Here is an 18,067-nt window from a genome sequence, read left to right on the forward strand (position 1 = left end):
ATATATAATAATCTGAGTGGGATAGAACATAATTTTCCTGAACTCTCAAGGTACAGGTGCTTGCAAAAGTTCAGTTGTTAGTGGGAACAGACTGCAGCATGCTGGACAGAGAGTTCTATTGCCTAATAAATTACTGAACTTCTCTAGATCTTATACTGTGGGTGCTCTTTAATCAGTACCCCCATAATGCTATTATCCATTTTCTAATCCCCTGTTTTCTTCTCAAACAGGAGTGCTATGTTCAGTCAACCTATTGCTAATATACTGTTATACACAGAAAACATCTTCACACATACAAATTTCTCCCTACAGCTAAAAAGATTCATGACTGCACCTTCTGTTTTGTGGCAATAATTGGCCTTTTACAAAGTTTTTAACACACGTGTCCAAAAGCCTTCTAATTATACTTCCCCAAATAGTAACACCTCTAAACTGAACACAAAGACATCCTAACTAGGATTGGAATCTGCTACCAACAGAAGCTGGATTATCAGAAGATGTACAGATCTCAAGTGAAATGCTTGCTCAAGGACACAGGGAACTCATGACGGTTACCTCAGTGTACAGTGCAGATTTATAGCAGAGACATATAAAGAGAGAGCAATGCAAGTGAAGGATGAATCTGCCACAATAAAGAAGAGCAGCCAGGAAATCTATATTCCTCTTAAGCGGGATGGAGCAATGAGCTCCATAAGCCACATTAACTGCATCTTGTAAATGAAAATGCCCCCTTCAGGGACCAGCAGGCCACTATAAAGTCCCCCTGGAGCCTTCTCTTCTCCACAGTGAAGAGCCCAAACTTCTCTCAGCCTGTTGCCATAAGGGAGGTGCTTCAGCCCTCTGATCATCTTCATGGCTTCCTTTGGATGCACTCCATTAGTTTGATGCCACTCTTATGTTTGGGGCACTAGAGCTTGATGCAGTACTCCAGGTGGGGTCTCACCAGAGCAGAAGGGAAGAATCACCTCCCTTCTGTTCTGCTGGTCACACCTCTTTTGATACAGCCCAGCACACAGCTGCCTTCTGAGCTGCTGGTGACCATTGCTGGCTCATGTGTTTTTTTAATCAGCTGACACCCCCAAGTCCCTCTCCTCAAGACCGCTCTCATGCCACTCCTCACATAGTCTATATTTGTGCTTGGACCTCTTACCTCTATATTCCTAATAATTTTTGTCTTATGTTAATGTGTATTTAAGCAAATGGATTGAAGCTTGAGGAGCACAGATTTAGACTACATATTAGGAAGAAATTCTTTTAAATAAGGAGGTGGTGAGACACTGGAACAGGTTCCCTGGGGATGTCATAGATGCCCCCTCTCTGCAGGAGCAAAAGGCCAGGTGGGATGAAGCTGTGAGCAGCTTGGTCTAATGGGAGGTGGCCCTGCCCATGGCAGAGTGGTTGCAAGTAGATGATCTTTAAGGTCCCTTCCAACCCAAACCATTCTATGAACCTATAAAATGCTTACAAAAATCTATTAAGGTAATAACAGTCATGTGGCTTTTAGCATGTGCCATCTATTCCTCTTCATTGCTCAAATGCAGTCATAATGGACTTGCATCCGTTATAGTTACAGTGAGAGATACACCTCTGAGATGCACTTCCTAGAATATACTGCCTATGATGAACAAATAAACTGTGTAAGTTTGGCTTCCATAAAAAGAAAAGGAATGCTGGCACATTTTCAACATATTACAGAATCTGCAGTTTCCTATGTGCATTTCCTTGGTTTTCCCCAACACATGAATCAGAAGATATTGATCAGAATATTCTATATTGAATGCAGAATTCAGATGTACTTTTCAATGAAGGAAGCTGCCTGTCTTCCTCAAGGGAATTAGGATTTATTGACAAAATTGAAAACAAACACAACATTTCACACAGCTCACTACTGAGGATTTTCTCCAGCCAGTCTCCTGCTGATTTTGTTACTGCAAAGGAAACTATTGGAAAAAGACACACTCTATGATTACAAAAACACAGGACTGGAAGAGATTCAAAACCAATCCTCTACCATTTCTCTCTCTTATCCTAGTGCAGATCCACTGCTTTGCTGGAATTCATCCAAGAAAGATTGAACCACATGAACCCTCACTTTCAAAGACAATCTGCTACAGTTCTTCACTTCTTTTACCTTTACAGTAATTCTGATGGATTCCAAAATATAGAAGATGGAATTTAATGGGAACAAATACAGGATGTTACATTTTATACAGCTAATCTATGATCTAGGATAGGTCAATAACAGAAGATTAAGAAGCCATCACAGGATGAAAAAGAACTGTCTGGGAGGCAGCTCATTGAGGATTACAATAGATTAAAAAAATGATAAAATAAGAATGTCCTTCAATTCCAGATAAAGGCAAGTGCCATCATAGCACCTAAGACATCCAGGAGGTAATCCTTTCACTACTCGGGATTGTAAGGCCATGGCTGCCACACTTCAAAATCCAGGTCCCTATTTTGGAAAGAGATGAATTGCAAGGACAAAGTCTAGCAGAGAGCAGCAAGTCATCAGGAGCCTAGGTGGAAAAATTAGTCCTTCAGTCTTAGAAAAGAAGATACTTAAACACATGCAAAATCTTCTGCAAAGAGATTGCTTTTAGTGCTCATGGGGGCTAGAACAGGTTGTAATAACTTGCAGCAAAGGAGATTTAGATTAGACATTAAAAGTTTACAAGAACACTGGAACAGACCATCTGTGCAACCATCAGCAGAGGGTGTTGGTTGTGGGGGTTTTGTTGTGTTTGGTTTGGTTTGGTTTTTTTAAGAGAAGGCCATACAAACTTCTATAGAGATATCCAGGTATTAGGAATAGTGCCTTGGAGAAAAAGATAGTTCAAGGAATCCATCAAAATTAATCCATCTCTGTGATTTTTATCAACATTCCTTTATTTTTATGTAAGCAGTTTTTCAGCTTATCACAAAGGGCATTCACTTTGTGACCCACTCTTCTTTTAAAGAAGGTTTGAGAAGCTTCAGAATGGTGACTGTGTTCAATTTAATTTGAACTTTGCAATATATCACCTTTAAAAGGTGTGATGTTTAGAGTATTCAGTTTTTTTTTCCCCTGCCTCTGTTAATCTCAGCAAGTTAACCTAAAGAAGTGTAGGTTTTTTTCCTGCTGGACACAGCTGAGACCAGCCAGAGTTTTGCTTATTTTGGTGAGAGCCAAATTTGGATTTCTGATCAGCACAACGCTTTGCTTGCTTAAAACATTGCTTAGCTAACAGAGTGGTTGACAGTATTCACAGCTAGTAATTTAAAAGCTGGTGATACATTTGTCTGATATACCTTTTGATGAGTCTTATTTTTCTCATTATAGCTGTGCTACTAATACAACACGTTGAAGTGCCCGGGACAGTGAAATACTGGGGTAGCTGTCAGCTATCCAGGTCCTGGAAGGTGTTTTATGGAAGCCATGTAAAGGGGAGGGAGGAAAGACCATAACTGATTTTGTGCCTTTTCTTAAGGACAAACATAATGAAAACAGAGCTAGTATCACTAATCCTGTCTAAACCTTTTGCTTATTGCAGCCTGTTTTGTTTAAGGTAGGTGAAATTGTCTTTAAATATAAGGAGAACACAAGTATTTGGACAAGTACTACGTTGTTGTTGTTGTTGTACTTAACCATAAGATGAATTAGATCTGATACAATTAATTTTTAAACTTGAGAAATATTTTTGTTTTCCTCTGTGGCATATTAACCTGTCACTTGCAATACAATACAAAGTATTATAATAAGATCTTGTCTTCAGAACTTTGAGATGCCCATTAAATCATGAGGAGAAAAAAAGGCCCACCAAAATTTCATGTTCTTGACAGTCATGTTTAGCAATCTTTTTCTAGCAAAGCTCTGAATAGCTCAGTGCATTATGTACTGAAGAAAGTGTGAATGAACCTCAGGCATGGATCCTCAGAGAATTCCTTCTAAGAAGAGTAATAGCTGTTATTTTTTCCCTTTTAATCCCTCGCCTCTCCTTATTACAGCTAATCATCTCAACATACGCATTAAAGAGAGCTATGCAGCTAGCACTAGAAATCAGTTGCCATCCAGAGCCCCAGCACTTACTTCTATAGCAGCGCCTTTGACCAAGCATGGGTTAATATATTGTGACTTCAGTTTCTCCCTTTGTTTTAACATGAGTTGAATGCTTTATCCCCGTATTCCACAGCATAATCAGTTATGTCGTCTATTTTTACTGTCACTTTTAATTTGATGTGTGACTGCAGACCAAGGCAGCATTTAACCAAGTGAGCTGTACATCAAGCCTATAATAAATCCTAATTTTAGGGTGCATATCCCTAGAAGACTCTTTCCTCTCTATTAAGGAAAAAATGACTTCTCAAAAACAGGTGCAAGAAAATATTTGAAGTGCATACATATCCACACAGCCACATGCCCACACATAAAAGGAAGGAATATTGTACTCAATGCAATGAAGCTTATGATTATTAAAGCTACATTTGGAAGAGAACATATTTCAGCTCTTAATTGCAGCCTGATTCCATTGGCTGCTATTGAGAACTGTGCATGGTAAGTATTCCCAATTAGAAGCACATGTCTGTGACACATGCTATTTCTGGGTATTCTACCAACACCCACCTTAGACACAACCTGTCAGTAAGGTAAGACAGAAGGAAGAATATCTCCAAGAAGATATATTGCAACTTGTCATATCAGTGTTTCTACCAACTGTAAGAGAAGATCTGATTCTGAAAAAATATGTGTTCCAGAAAGAATTTGTTTGATGTGCATGAGGCTCTAGGCAGTTGTAGGCAGTTTTTACTCTTGCCAAACTGAACGGTGTCCTCTACCTTATGAGCTGCAGACACCAGCACCGATTTCCCTTTTGGTTGAGAAGAAACAAATGCTCCCTCGACCTGCTGGCCTCGACCTGCTGGCCATACTCTTCCTGCACTCCAGGGCAACTTCTTGACCACAAGGGCGAGCCCCACACATCCCACCAGCCCTCGATGACTTCTGCACACACGGTTTCGCTTCGCGGAAGAAGTTTCCCAGGGCCAAGGGAAGCCGCCAAGGCTGCGGGTGTCTCGTCCCGCGGGGAGCCACTGTCCCCCGCCGCCCCCAACCCGACATTCCGCGGCTTCGACAGCGGGTCCCCCCTGCTCGGGGCGGGGCTGCGGGGCCACCGCCTCCCGAAGGCGGGCCGCCGGTGACAGCTGGGGCGGGAGCGCGGTGCCGGCAGCGAGGTGCGGCTGCCGAGAGGTGCATCTCCGCCTGCTCCGCCGCTCCGGCCGCAGCGCGACAGCGAGTCCTGTGTCACCCTCACCCCAAGAAGAAGAGGGGAGAGGCGCTTGGCGGAGCCCTGCCGCCGTTGCCGTCCGTGGCGTGGGTGAGTTTCAGCGGCGAGAGGCACGAGTGGGTGATGCGGAGGCGGCGCGGAGAGAGAGGTGGGGGAGGGAGGATGGATGGAGGATGCTGCTGCGCTCGGGGACTTTGATGGTGCGGATGCCTAAGGGGAAAAAGTGCAGCCTGGGGTGGGGTGAGGCCGTGCCTGCCTCTGCTCGCCCGTCCGTGCTGGTAATCCGGCGGGCGAGAGAGCCCTGGGAAGGGCGGCCGGTCCTTGGCAGGGCTGGGCGCTGCCAGTCCCCGGGCGAGGAGGGGCGGATCTTGCCCTCCGAGGGGAACAGCTCTGCCGGGCTTCCTGCCTGCCCCGACTCTCCCGCAACTCCCCCGCAGCCATCAGCGAGCCGAGTGCAGAAGGGAGAGCCCCGGACCCTACAGCTGCGGCGGGTGACAGCCCTCCGCCCCCCGCCCATGCTCACCCATCCCTCCCCTCCGCCGGTACCTGCGGGAGGGTGAGATGAGGGGTGCGGCTCATCCCCTGCTCCCGGACCTTACCTGGGCTGCGGGCGGGGTCTCTGGGGCAGGATGCGGAGGTTCAGAGCTATGCTTGCAAACCGAGCCCTGCTGGCAGGGGGTTCTGTGAGCAAAGCTGAGGCCTGCCCTTGGAGGGTTTTCAGGATGAGGCCTTTTTTTTTTTTCTTTTCCCCTCCTCCTGGCTGATATTTACAAAAGATCTCTGCTTAAGAGTGACCTCTTCCCTAATTGGAGGCTTCTTTTCCATTTTCTATGGCAACACTACAGAGTAGATCACACCAGGGGGCCGGATGCCATGTAATTTTTGTTTATTGGTTGCCCATTTAGACCAGTTTATCCTGGTGAATGTGTGGGATTTTGGGAAAAGTTCTTTACCTCAACCATGGAAGCAGCTGTTAGGCCTGTGAGTCACTGCAGGTTTGCAAGATCTCTGTTTATGGAGAGGATGGAGTGGACATGGGTTTAACAATCCAGCAAGAACTAGTTTTGTGAGGTATTTTCAGATTATCAGTCAAATATTCCAAGTACCACACTGTCTAATCAAACGACCCTACAAAATGATGTTGATTTAAACAGATGGTATGTGCTTGTATTATTTACTCAATTAAAACAAAAATAAATCATTGGATCATTAGAAAGAAATCCTAGTTAATTTTCCAAGGGGGAAGAATTGAGTCTCACATTTCTTTATTGCTGCCTGAGATCCCTGCCCTATGCTTAGGACCCATCATGTAGACACAGTAATGTCTTTTCTTACATGATTGGTCTCACTGACAGCAGAGCATGACGTGTGTATGTGTTTATGCAGGAATGGGATTCTGTAATGCTGATTAGGCTCTGCTGTGTTTCATCTCCATGAGATGCCAGATTCTCCTCCAGAGGTGAATATGCTTTGTGCTGTTTTCCCAAAGCCTTCTGAAAATCAGATGTTTTCAAATTCTAAGACACATGAATTCACGGGGTATTTAGGCAGGAAGGTTTTTATAAAGACTTAAAGTCTGCTTCATTATGTTTTTGTGATGGTACTTTTGTTCTGCATTGAAAATGGGCCTTAATAATGCTAAAATCAGTTATAATGCTAAAATCAGTTATAATGCTAAAATCAGTTATTGTAGTACAGAAGCTGAGATACTCTTAGAACATTTGTTTTCAATGTCTGCTCTGATTATATTTCTCCATCCCTTGGGATGATTTTGTTTCTTTCATTTGAGGTTGTGTGTGGCCTCTTGGAATTTGTTTTTTTGGTTTTGGATGGGTACAGTTAATGAGATGTTAATATGAAGTGAGCAGATATGTAGGAGTTGTGAACAGAAGGACCAGACATCTTGGATCTTGTTAGAAGAGGTGATTCTTCTTGTTGGTGAAGAGCCCCCTCTTTGCGTAGTTGCTCTACAAGTTCAAGGACAGCACCCCCTAGGTGGTGGAGTCACAGTCCCTGGAGGTCTTCAAGAGGGGATTGGATGTGGCACTTGTGCCATGGTCTAGTAGTCATGAGATCTTGGGTGACAGCTTGGACTTGATGATCTTTGAGGTCTTTTCCAACCTTGTTGATTCTATGATTTTATGACTGCTTCAGTGGGGCACTGGGACTTTGGTCTGTTATTCTCTGAGATACTAGTACTGTAGGAGGTCATTGATACAGAAATTGGCCAGCATGTTTAGGTTCTCCTGCATGCAGACAAAGGCACCTGTTTTTGTTTTGGTTTTGGAAATGTTCTGAGCAGTGTTTATTCTCTACTTAAATATATGTTCCTTTAGTGTCTTAGATTGTTGTTATGGGAACATAGGAGTCGGAAACATCCTCTAAAGAGCCCATGAGTTGAGCCTGTTTATAGTTCTTTTCATGTAAAGATTTTTATTTTTTTTCCTGCTGAACATTTTGAATAGGTTATGATGGAAAGTAGGAGATGGAGCAGTAGCAAGTGTACTGGGGAAATAAATGGGCCTGGTCCATATTCTGGACAGCATAAGGCCAGCTGGAGCTGACATAAATACATGTCAAGGAACAGAAGATAATGAAGAATGTGAGGTTGGATTGCCTTTTTGTACAGAAGCAAGATTTCTTGCACACTGCCTCTCTCTAAGAGGATATATGGACATGTACCACTGATTACTGCATCTAATTTATCTATCCATTTATTAATTCTGAGCTAATGTTCCTCTGCCATCAAGGAAACAAACCATTAAATTCTTCTCATCTATAATCCTGATTTTTTTCTTCTCAACTTTAATTAACTCTATTCTGCTTCACTTTGAAGTGGCAATATCCAGCCTTAATTGCAGCTTTGTGTACTGATAGACACACTGTTTTATTTAGGAAAATCAGTTTCACAGTCATTGTTTCATTGTTTGTTTGTTGGTGTTGCAATAAGAGATCATGAGTTCATGATCTAAAAAAGTGCTTTTTTTGACTTCCCCATATCCAAAATTTCTAACTTCCTTTCATTTAACTTCTGATGATTTTTTTTGTCAAGTGAAAAACCTGATCAGCTGTAACTTCAGTAAGAGGGAAATTAGCTTCAGCAGTTCCATAAAAATTCATTCTCAAAATTGAACTGTAATAGTAGTTTAAACTCATTTTTAACTCATTCTTTTTCAGTGACACTGTCATCCTTTGCACATTGTTATAAACCACAGACCTGTTTTTAGCATATGGAATGCTTCCAAGGTCTTTCTTTGAGATCACTAAAACTCTAAGTGGATAACCTCCTTGCTTGCAATTTTCCATCTCTTCATTTGCTTGATAAGAATGGCAGCTTAAGAGAAAATGCTGATATGTGCTGTGATAGGTAAGGTTTTCTCTTTTTCTTTTCAACACAATGCTAGGCTCATAGAGCTGTCATTTAATTCCACAGCTACTTTTGAATTTGATGTATTCTTTACCATGTAGGCTCTCAAACACATGCATCAATGCAAATGAAGAACCAAATATATTTGGGAAGCTCCCATGTGCAGCTGCTGGTTTGACAGGAGTGGATAAAGTGCCTGATGGTAATGAGAGGTGAAAAGTTATTTTTAATGTTCCTTTTTGGGCACAAAATCTTGCAGTCACTATGTATTGTCTTACCTTATCAGTTTGCAATGGGAAATTATATGTCAATAAAGAGAGAGATGGAGTGGCCATTTCAAACTTACCTTTCCATCCTCTGGTTTTAAGACACATTATATAAAACAATACAAGCACACACCCATATGATTGATAGCATAGTAACATGATTAGCTGAAACAAGTTTCTAGAGATGAAAGTTAGCCAAAAATCACTTACATGTTGAGAAGTTTAGAAACAGCAAATAGACTTTTTTTGTATTGGTCATGTCCTACTCAAAAAAACCCCAATCAACCAAACATAAAACAATGCAGTCCACACTGTTTAACTTTGCTTTGGTTTTAGTGGAAGATTTTTGAGAGCATCTTTGGTTTGCTTTGGATATGACAAGAGAACTTTGATGTAAATATTACCTAAACAGACATGTTTAAAAACCATATATTTAGTCTGTAAGCTGGGGTTCTGTACTTGGTGCAAAATTAAGAGGGGGACTATTCATATTATCAGCTCACTGTGTGTTTGTTCTTGTGTTGCTCATTTATTCCTTACTAAATGCTGAACATGACCACAGCCACAAAAGGATCAAGATGTCTCTCATGACTCTTTTAGGTATTCTGTCCCCTTTTCTTGTTTTCAGTTCACCTTAACACTATTTTGCCTATTCTCTTGCACCCTACCCTGAAAGTAAGGAAAATGGGAGCTGTTTCAGAGAGTGTATTTATCGTATATGAGACACTAGAACAGGTTGCACTGGAACAGGTTGCCCAAGGAGGTGGTAGAAGCCTCATCCCTGGAAGTTTTTAAGGCCAGGCTGAATGTGGCTCTGAGCAACCTGATCTAGTGTGAGGTGTCCCTACCACTGGCAGGGGGGTTGGAACTAGATGATCCTTGAGGTCCCTTCCAACCCTAACAATTCTATGATTTCTCAGTGCTGCTTCAAATTAACTTTCATCATTGTGGATAACTGACAGATGCCCTCTGTTTAGGTTGTAGTTGCTCTTATGATAGCTGTTACCTTACGGAAGTGCCATCAGTGTCACCCGGCTGTATTTTGCAGTTTCACTTTTGATTCGGCACTCATGTTAAGCATGTGCTGCAGATGAAATAGATGGCTTCCTGGGTGTAACCCCAATAAATGATGCCCCTTTTGCTAAGGTAAGCATTGTCATCAGCCTTCATTACAGGCACTGTCTGCATATCTGGTTGCTTTCACTTCACCATGCAGGTGAGAAGGTGATTTCCCACCCCTTCCCCCCTCCCCCCTCCTTTTGAGTATAATGCACTCAAATTTAATCCTAACATTATCTAATTGTTTTAAGTTGAAATGAACCAAGTGGCATGTTGGTGTAACTGAAACTGAAGTATTATTTTGGTTGTTGTTATTATTTGTATGGTGAGGACAAGAGTGGGTTGTTGCAGAGCAATGTTCCTTGGGTTCTTTCAAAATTACCTTGTTTCTCTTCTTCAATGATCAGAATGAAGAACATCTTAGCTATCTAAAGTAGGCCTACTCTAATTAGACTTTCAAAACTGTCAGTGATTCTGAGGCTGGGATTTCATCTTCCTTTTCTGTTTTCTATATAGAGCAGTGTTCTGCATCTGGTAACTTTTTTATTTACTGCACCATAATGCCTCAGGCTAATCAGGACGTGTTTCTGGGGTGAAGGTTTTACTTTGTGAGACAATGATTCCTATTCTCTTTGAGTCTCTAAGCTGTAAGTACTCCTGTGATTTTGGAGTAACTCCTTCATGTAGTTCTTTCTGGATGTGGTCCCTATCAGCATGGAGAGAACACTTGGTTATGTGTTGCATCTCTGACTTGCTTAGAAATGAGAGTTGAAACCCCAAGAACAGAACATTTTTTTCCCCTATCAAGGTGTAAAGCACCACTTTCACAATGTTTTTACCTTATGTTGATCTGCTTTGAGTCACATCTTGGCATTTCCATAGAACAGATCATGTCTTAATCATTCATTGCTAAATTTGTTAGGCATAGACTATAATTATACACTTTCTAATTTAGTGTAGCAGACCTTTACTTCTTAAAGAAGAATCCAGACATTTTCTCTCTTGTATCCCTTCCTGGATTCCCTGCTTCTTAAACTAAAAAGAAGGATCTGCAAATGCATTTTATCCCGGCTTCTTATAATTTGTTCTTTGAGAGTTAGTAATTTTAAGATAGATCAGAGTGAAAACCTGTCTGCACTAGGGCAAAAGAATATAGTTCATCAGACCAGTAAGTATGATGGACTTAACTCTCACAAAGGCAGACTTCACCTTCTCTGTGCAGCATAATCTTTCTAGCAGATAATCATCCTATTAGCTTTTGCGTAAGGCTTTGGCTGCTATCACACAGGAGAGGGAGGGAGGATGTGATGCTGTGCCTCAACACTCTCTCTGTTCTGGTAATTCTGATTTTTTTAGTAACATGGCAAACTCTTACAAAAAAACTTTAACTGCATTTGCTGTAGCCTGGATTCCTACAGAAATGAGGCTTAAAATGCATCTGCTTAGTCCCTTGTGGCTAATTTTTACATGTGCTGGCCAATTTCAAACTGCATTTCTAAAGAAGGGTTGAAGTCTCAAAGATCAGTCTCCTGCTCCAGAATTTAAGACTTGTATACATGACTGAGGAGGTCAGATGAGCCTTTTTGTATTTTTAAATCAGTTTCACTGTTGAATGACATCAATGTGAGTTCTCTGCTACGAGTTTACCTTGAAAAGTGAATATATTATGTCTTTCATTCTTGATATCTCATTTTATCTCATTATTAATGTTTTCTGGTTTGGATGATTTTTTTTGGGGGGTGGGTTAGATTGTTGTGGGTTTTGTTTGTTTTGTTTTTAAGGGATTCCCATCGCATGCTACAATTTCTTAGGTTGTTTTAAGGTTCCATATTCTACCAGCCAGAAAGTCCTGCAGTAAAAACAAAGCTTCCTTGCATTCAGGTAGTTGTACCAACACTGCCTTTAAGTTACTAACCAATATTCTGTGTACATATTGCTTTTTGCAGATTTTTTTTCTATTATCTATTATTCAGAAAATGAAACATTTTGAGGTTTCTTCTACTTTTTTTCCCCTCCCCTTATTTTTGATGTTAGTCTTTCCTAGATGACTTCTGGTCTAGAAGATAGATGGCTATTTTTACAGCTCACTGTGGGGAATCATGACCACAGCCATGAACCAATATATCAGAACTAGATTTATTCTGTCTGTTTATATAGCTACTAGGAATCTAGCTATTGGGTAACAAAGTGGTGGTTTCTAAGAGTAAACCCAATAAATACAGAGAATTTGTGTGTGTGTGTGTTACAGATGTGCAATCAGAAAATATTTCAAAGGTTAACATTTGTAGAGACAGTACATCCAACAAACTGGATGAAATAGAGGACTCCTGCATACTAGCACTCTGGCATAATTTCATAATAATGCCAGATTATGTTTTACATGGAGTAGTGTCTGATTTAAACAGTGCTTAAGCTCTAATCAGAGTACTCAGTGTACTTAATGTATGTGTTGTCCAGGAATTGAGAGGGGCTAATCCTTCAAAGAGCACAAAAGCAATACAGGATTCTAAGTGCTGCTTCCTCTCATAAAGCAGAAGAATATCTAAATGTTTTAAAGGGAGGTATCCCCATATAGCTTATAAATATTGTGCATTTATTACTGATTTAAGTCTGTACATCTAAAATCCCATTGGATGTCAGTAAAGCAGAGTCTTAAATATCATGATTGTCAAACCCAGTAATTGTCATTTGCAGAAGAAGCAAAACCTAATTCAAGTTTGTTCTTTCTTATCTAGTTCTTGTGCATCTGATGCAAAAATGCATTACTGGTTCAGCTGCCACAATCAGCTGTAACTGACATGTGGAATAAGGGAGCTGGAAAAAATCCATGGTCCTGCCCTGGAATGTGGTAATTGCCATCTCCTTACTGGGAGGTGGGACCAAATTTGTGAATCTATCACAGCATGAAGCTTAGATCTACAGAATAACTATCCTGCTCTAGTTATTTCAGATTTCAGAAACCCTGGAATAACACCTCCATTTCTCAAGGAAATTATTGATATATAAATACATTAGGAGAGGGGAAACATAAAGAGGATGATGTATTCTGAGCTACTGTAAGAAGTTAACTATTTCCATGGTCAGTTTTCTCATGAAAACAAATCTGAGGAAGCTATAGAGAAAGTAGGTAAGTCAATAATTGTGAGAAAGATGGGGAAGGAGACGAGTGAGTTAAAAGAACAAGCTGCAGAGAAAATAAGAAAGAGTGGGCGTCTATGTAGGAAGCTTTGTTGATGGCAAAATGCTAAATGTTCTTATATGCTGTGGGCTTTTTCATGGTGGGGGAATGGATGTTCTGCACACTTTATGCCATGTCATTCTGTTTTCTACTGTAACACATATTTGTCTTATGTGCAAGGAATCATTAAGGTTTTAATATATTCATTAGCAATGAAAGTGTAAAGTGAGAAACTCTTATTTTTGAGAGTTATTGAATTACCCAAACCGTTTTTCATTTCTCCTGCATTATTGCCTGAGATACACTCCACCCCACAGGTGAGAGAAATGTTGTTATCAGTTCTCTCTTGCAAGGGTTGTAGTTTTGTTAACAGAAAAATGAGAACCCTCTTGTTACTGACTGGTTTGGTTCTGATCTCAGCTACAGCTTATGCAATCCATAAATCCATGAACATTATTGCATGTGTTCTGGATATACACTGGATGTAAATAATGACTAGTCCAGGCAGAGATGTTGACAGTGGTAGTCACACTCATTGTGGTTGCCACCAACACCCTTATCTCTCTGTATGGGAGGAGATGCCTCAGTTTTGGGGGTTTGAATACATAAGTATCCTTTACACTGCAGCATTTCTGGCTAATGAAACCTGTCCTGAAAAGTGGGACTGTAAGTGCATACTTGTACATCTTCTTAAGATTTTAGTAGACAAAATGACTCTGGGGACACAGTCCAAAACTTTCGTGACTGAAAAGCAGCACAGACCTTCCTCTTGGCATTAAGATAGCCCAGCACACTAGTGGATTAAAACATGAATATACTCTATCAAGTTCTATTGGAGCTCTGAGACTCATTAAATCTGCCTGTGAACATCCATATGACAATGCTTCACATGATCCATGCCCTCTTCTTCATATGGATGTTTACTTGGTATCAACTTAGAGACCTAGAATATGCTGGAGGTTGGCGATGTTTCTGGGGTAGCACATAACATTTCTCTGCAGGCTGGCTAAACAAAATCTTAGCAGGAGAGAGATGGCTCTTAACCCACATGTTGAAATTCCTGGACAAGCCTTCAGTGTCTGTTTTCTCTGTGGAAAAACTGGGAAGTAGCTCCTGATTTATCTATTTTTCCCCCCTCTTTTTTTACCCAGGTAACTATTTTCAGTATACTCATCCAAGATGTGGTGGCTCATTGAGAGCAAAACAGGTTGCCTTTGGAATATGTCCCTGCCCACCTGCTCACCCTTATCTGAATGTAGATCCCCTGGTTTGTTCCTCCTTTTGCTCCTCCTTTGCCAGCAAGGTCCCTTTTAGTGCCACTTCTGTCCCCTTTAAATTAGAGCAAATTGTACATGATCGAATGCAGTCTAGCTTGGCATCCCTTTACAGACACTTCATCCCATCCATTATGGAGTTTTTATTTCTTCAGAGAATTTTAAAACACCTCCCAGCACCATCTTCTGTGCTGCATCAAAGCTTATAGATCACACTGGAGCAATCCATTATTCTCTGGTTAGCTAATATCATTCTGCATAGCAGTATCTATGGTTGTTTGACTTTAGTGAGCAGAATGTAGGAGAAAGGGTGCCAGCCATGTGGCTGAAGACTTAAATGCAGCTTGAATACACATAAACTAATAAATAGCTGAGCCCAGGAGGAATGTGGAAAGCAAGTTACAGGAAACACTGGCATATAGATTTGTAAAGTTGTGCTGAAGACTGTCAGCCTTCGATTCTGTCATCTAAGCTTCACCTTGGATTGGGTAGGACTTAAGCAGATGTGAACATGAAACTCCAGCCTATACCTATGGCAAGCCAGCTCTAGACCTGAGATTTCTTTTCTCCTTGCTGTTAGTGGGATTTGGGATAGTAAACAGCTTAGAATAAGCTTGCAGTGCAGTGAGAAATATTGGTCTCAATGGGACTGTCAGGATAAAATTATGTATTGTTTTTAGCAATTTACAGTTTCAATTAAATATCAAAGCTTCATCACTTAAGCAGTTCAATTCAATTTTGCACCTTTTTTCCCCCTGTGGTTTTGTAATGCAGTAGATGGGCAAAATGTTGTGGTGCTTGTGTTCAAATATATGTAAAGTTTTTATTTTTCAAGGGGAAAAAATGATAGCATTTCTAATAACACTGGGTTGCATGGGGGCCTTAATCTGCAAGATATGGTCAGGCTTGGATATCTGCCTGATTTTGCCTTGGCTGTGCCTGTAGTGAAGCTGTGCAATACATTTCAGAACTGATGCCTACATCATTGTGACTAGCAAAGAGACAATGTGCAGGTTGGCTCAGAGTTTGACACTGCTTCTGTTCCTGAGTTATAGGTGTGGGGAATAGTAGTCTCTGTACAGAGATTTATTTCATCTTTTAATGTCAGGGGAGTTTGATGTGCTGCTTCTGTGTCTGGAATGCTCACCGTGGAAGTATGTCAAGGAGACAAAATTATCATCCTGTTCCTGATAATACAGAAAGCAGAGTTCTCAAAAGTGGTGGTTGCTTAGTTGTCCTTCTGCCTATCCACATGGCAGGAAAGGAATAAATTCTTTTGTTATCATTCTACAAGAGACACTGAGCCAGCAAGAAAATGCCATCTTCATAATGTTGATCTGTACGTAAGTTGGAGCTCAGCTTTGCTATTCTTCTAACATGGCTGAAACATTCTGGTTTCTGTTAGTAGCATTTTCATTCAGATGTTTCATGCCTCCATACAATAATCTGTATAGAATTTATACTTAGTTGATAGTCCTCCTCTTCTTCTTTCATAGCATGATTTCTCTGTTATTGAAGTTTTCTTCCTTCTTTATTCATGAAGCACCACCTGGGTAACTTGAATCTCTTCCCCTTCCCCCCTCCCCTCCCCCAATATCCGTTTTAGTCTACATTTCCTTTTTACATAATTGCTTCTCTCCTTCCATTGAGATTATCTGTCTCTGTAGGATGGAATATACATTGCAGTCTGCTCAGATCATCTCTATCTGCACTTGTGTAATATGCCTTTATTAATATTCATAATATATCTTCATATTAGGCAATTTGAATCATGAAGTAGCTTTGTCTAATGAAGTTTTTTTGGAATTGCCCTTACACTGAGGAGAGTGACCATTTTTTCTCTCTTGTTAATAGCAAGCTACTTACTTCCTAATTTCTGATTTTTCTTCTAGTCAGCTTTCTCCTAACTTACTACACTTGTTTGGTGGTTTGTTTGTTTGTGTGTTTTGTTTTGGTTTTAATATCTGAGTGAGTGTAACAACACTTCTAAATTTTAAATGTGTTATAATAAAGCATCTTTATACTTTCCTCTTTGGTTTTTCATTGTGTAATATGTGATTTAAAGAAAGCTGCAGGTGAATGGTTCTTGTATGATGGTTCAACATCTGACTCTTACGGTGCCATTCAGCCCAGTGACCAGGCATGGAACAGGATTCATGTCTCGCCCTCTCCCAGACTGAGCTGCATTAAAATGAATGTGTTTCATGTGAACAACCAAGATCAGTGATAGATTGGAGACAATGTGCAATATCTGACTACTGATTGTTTGTTTGAAATCTGAAGGATTGAATACATCAGGTTAACTGCTGAATAGGGAGGGAAGCAGAAGTTTACCCTCTGCTTCCTTTTCGTGTTGCTTTTGCACTTTGACAAAGGGCAGCTTTCCATGTTTCAGATGGTAGCTTAAGGCACGAAAATGCTGGCAACAGAAGTCTTCACAAAAATACTTGGATAGCAGGCAGGTTGCATTACACAAAATGTTTATGTTGCATCCTCATGATGCAGAAACAGTGCCTTAGTTGGTAGGTGCACCACATGGTGAAAGAGATAACAGGATTCACGTTCTGGCTGACTCCCATCACAGAATAAAATCTCTCATCTATTTGTATGCAACAGTTAAACAAGCTAAGGGCTCAGATTGCCAGTCATCAAACCTGGTGTTCTCTTCCTTTCTTCCTGTAAGCTTTGTATTCTTTTCTTCTTTTGCTCAAAAGAGGTCATTATTTGTTTGTTTGGGTTTTTTCCTATCATTGTGGGAGTTTGTTTTTTTCTTTTACAGCTTTTAAGTAAAATAAATGTAAACTATTTTTCTTTGACACACCTCATTGTTTCCTTTGTGAAAAACTAAATTAGTGGAAGAACTTTCCTTAGCTTTGCAGTGAAATAATTAACACTTGAAGCCAAGAGTCTATGTTTATGGTCTATTGGCCTTGTTTGGCTTTGGGTCTGCCATGTCTTATTTCCTGGTATAGTCACTGTGCTCTGAATCTTGAAATCTGTGGTCCTGATAGAACAGCAGACAACAGCATCCTAATGCCCTGGAGAAAATGTGATGATCTGAAACTATGCCTCTCTGAAATGCATTCTTGGTGCTTTTCCTGTTGGTACACTATCAGCAGACACGGTGTAAAGAACTCAACTAGTGACACTGAAATCCAAACTATTTTAATACATATAGCATTTGTTGAGATGACCTTCATGCTAACAACCCTTTAAATATAGCCAGATCTAGAAGCTACAAGTACTGCAGTGTGTGATGCAATGACAAATAATAATGATGGCCTCTCAATATTTTCTTCTGTTTGTAGTTGAGGCTTTTATTATTCCTGTCCTTGTTTCTGACATCACTGTTTTAAATTTCATGCTGTGCTTGATGTCAAACAGTACCGACTCTGTTTGGCAAGGTGTTTGCAGTAGGTGGCTTGGGTCAGAAAGCATGTTCTGAAAAGCATCATCCTTTCCCTGCCCCTTTTTATCATCTATAATCTCAATGTGCTGCTTTTTCTGTACACCTTTTGTCACTACAGCTGTCTTTCAGCATGGAGGAGTGAACTAAACTCCTTTTAGAATTTCATTAATGCCACTTTTGATCAGCTGGCAGATGTTACTGAGTGACCGACGCTCACCCTGGCTCCTGCTGATCCCCAAGTGCCATATGT

The 18,067-nt window shown here is 40.6% G+C and overlaps 1 protein-coding gene across 2 annotated transcripts in view; it reads left to right on the forward strand.

Moving 5' to 3' along the window:
• The first annotated feature begins 5,191 nt into the window (after positions 1 to 5,191).
• JAKMIP1 (janus kinase and microtubule interacting protein 1) overlaps positions 5,192 to 18,067 on the forward strand; it is a 111,925-nt gene continuing 99,049 nt past the window's right edge. For both annotated transcript variants that reach the window (XM_054172432.1, XM_054172431.1), the window contains exon 1: positions 5,192 to 5,354. The gene's annotated coding sequence lies outside the window, so the exon portion shown is untranslated. The remainder of the gene's footprint in view (positions 5,355 to 18,067) is intronic.

The sequence above is a fragment of the Dryobates pubescens genome, chromosome 23, assembly GCF_014839835.1.
Source record: "Dryobates pubescens isolate bDryPub1 chromosome 23, bDryPub1.pri, whole genome shotgun sequence".
Classification (NCBI taxonomy): Eukaryota; Metazoa; Chordata; class Aves; order Piciformes; family Picidae; genus Dryobates; species Dryobates pubescens.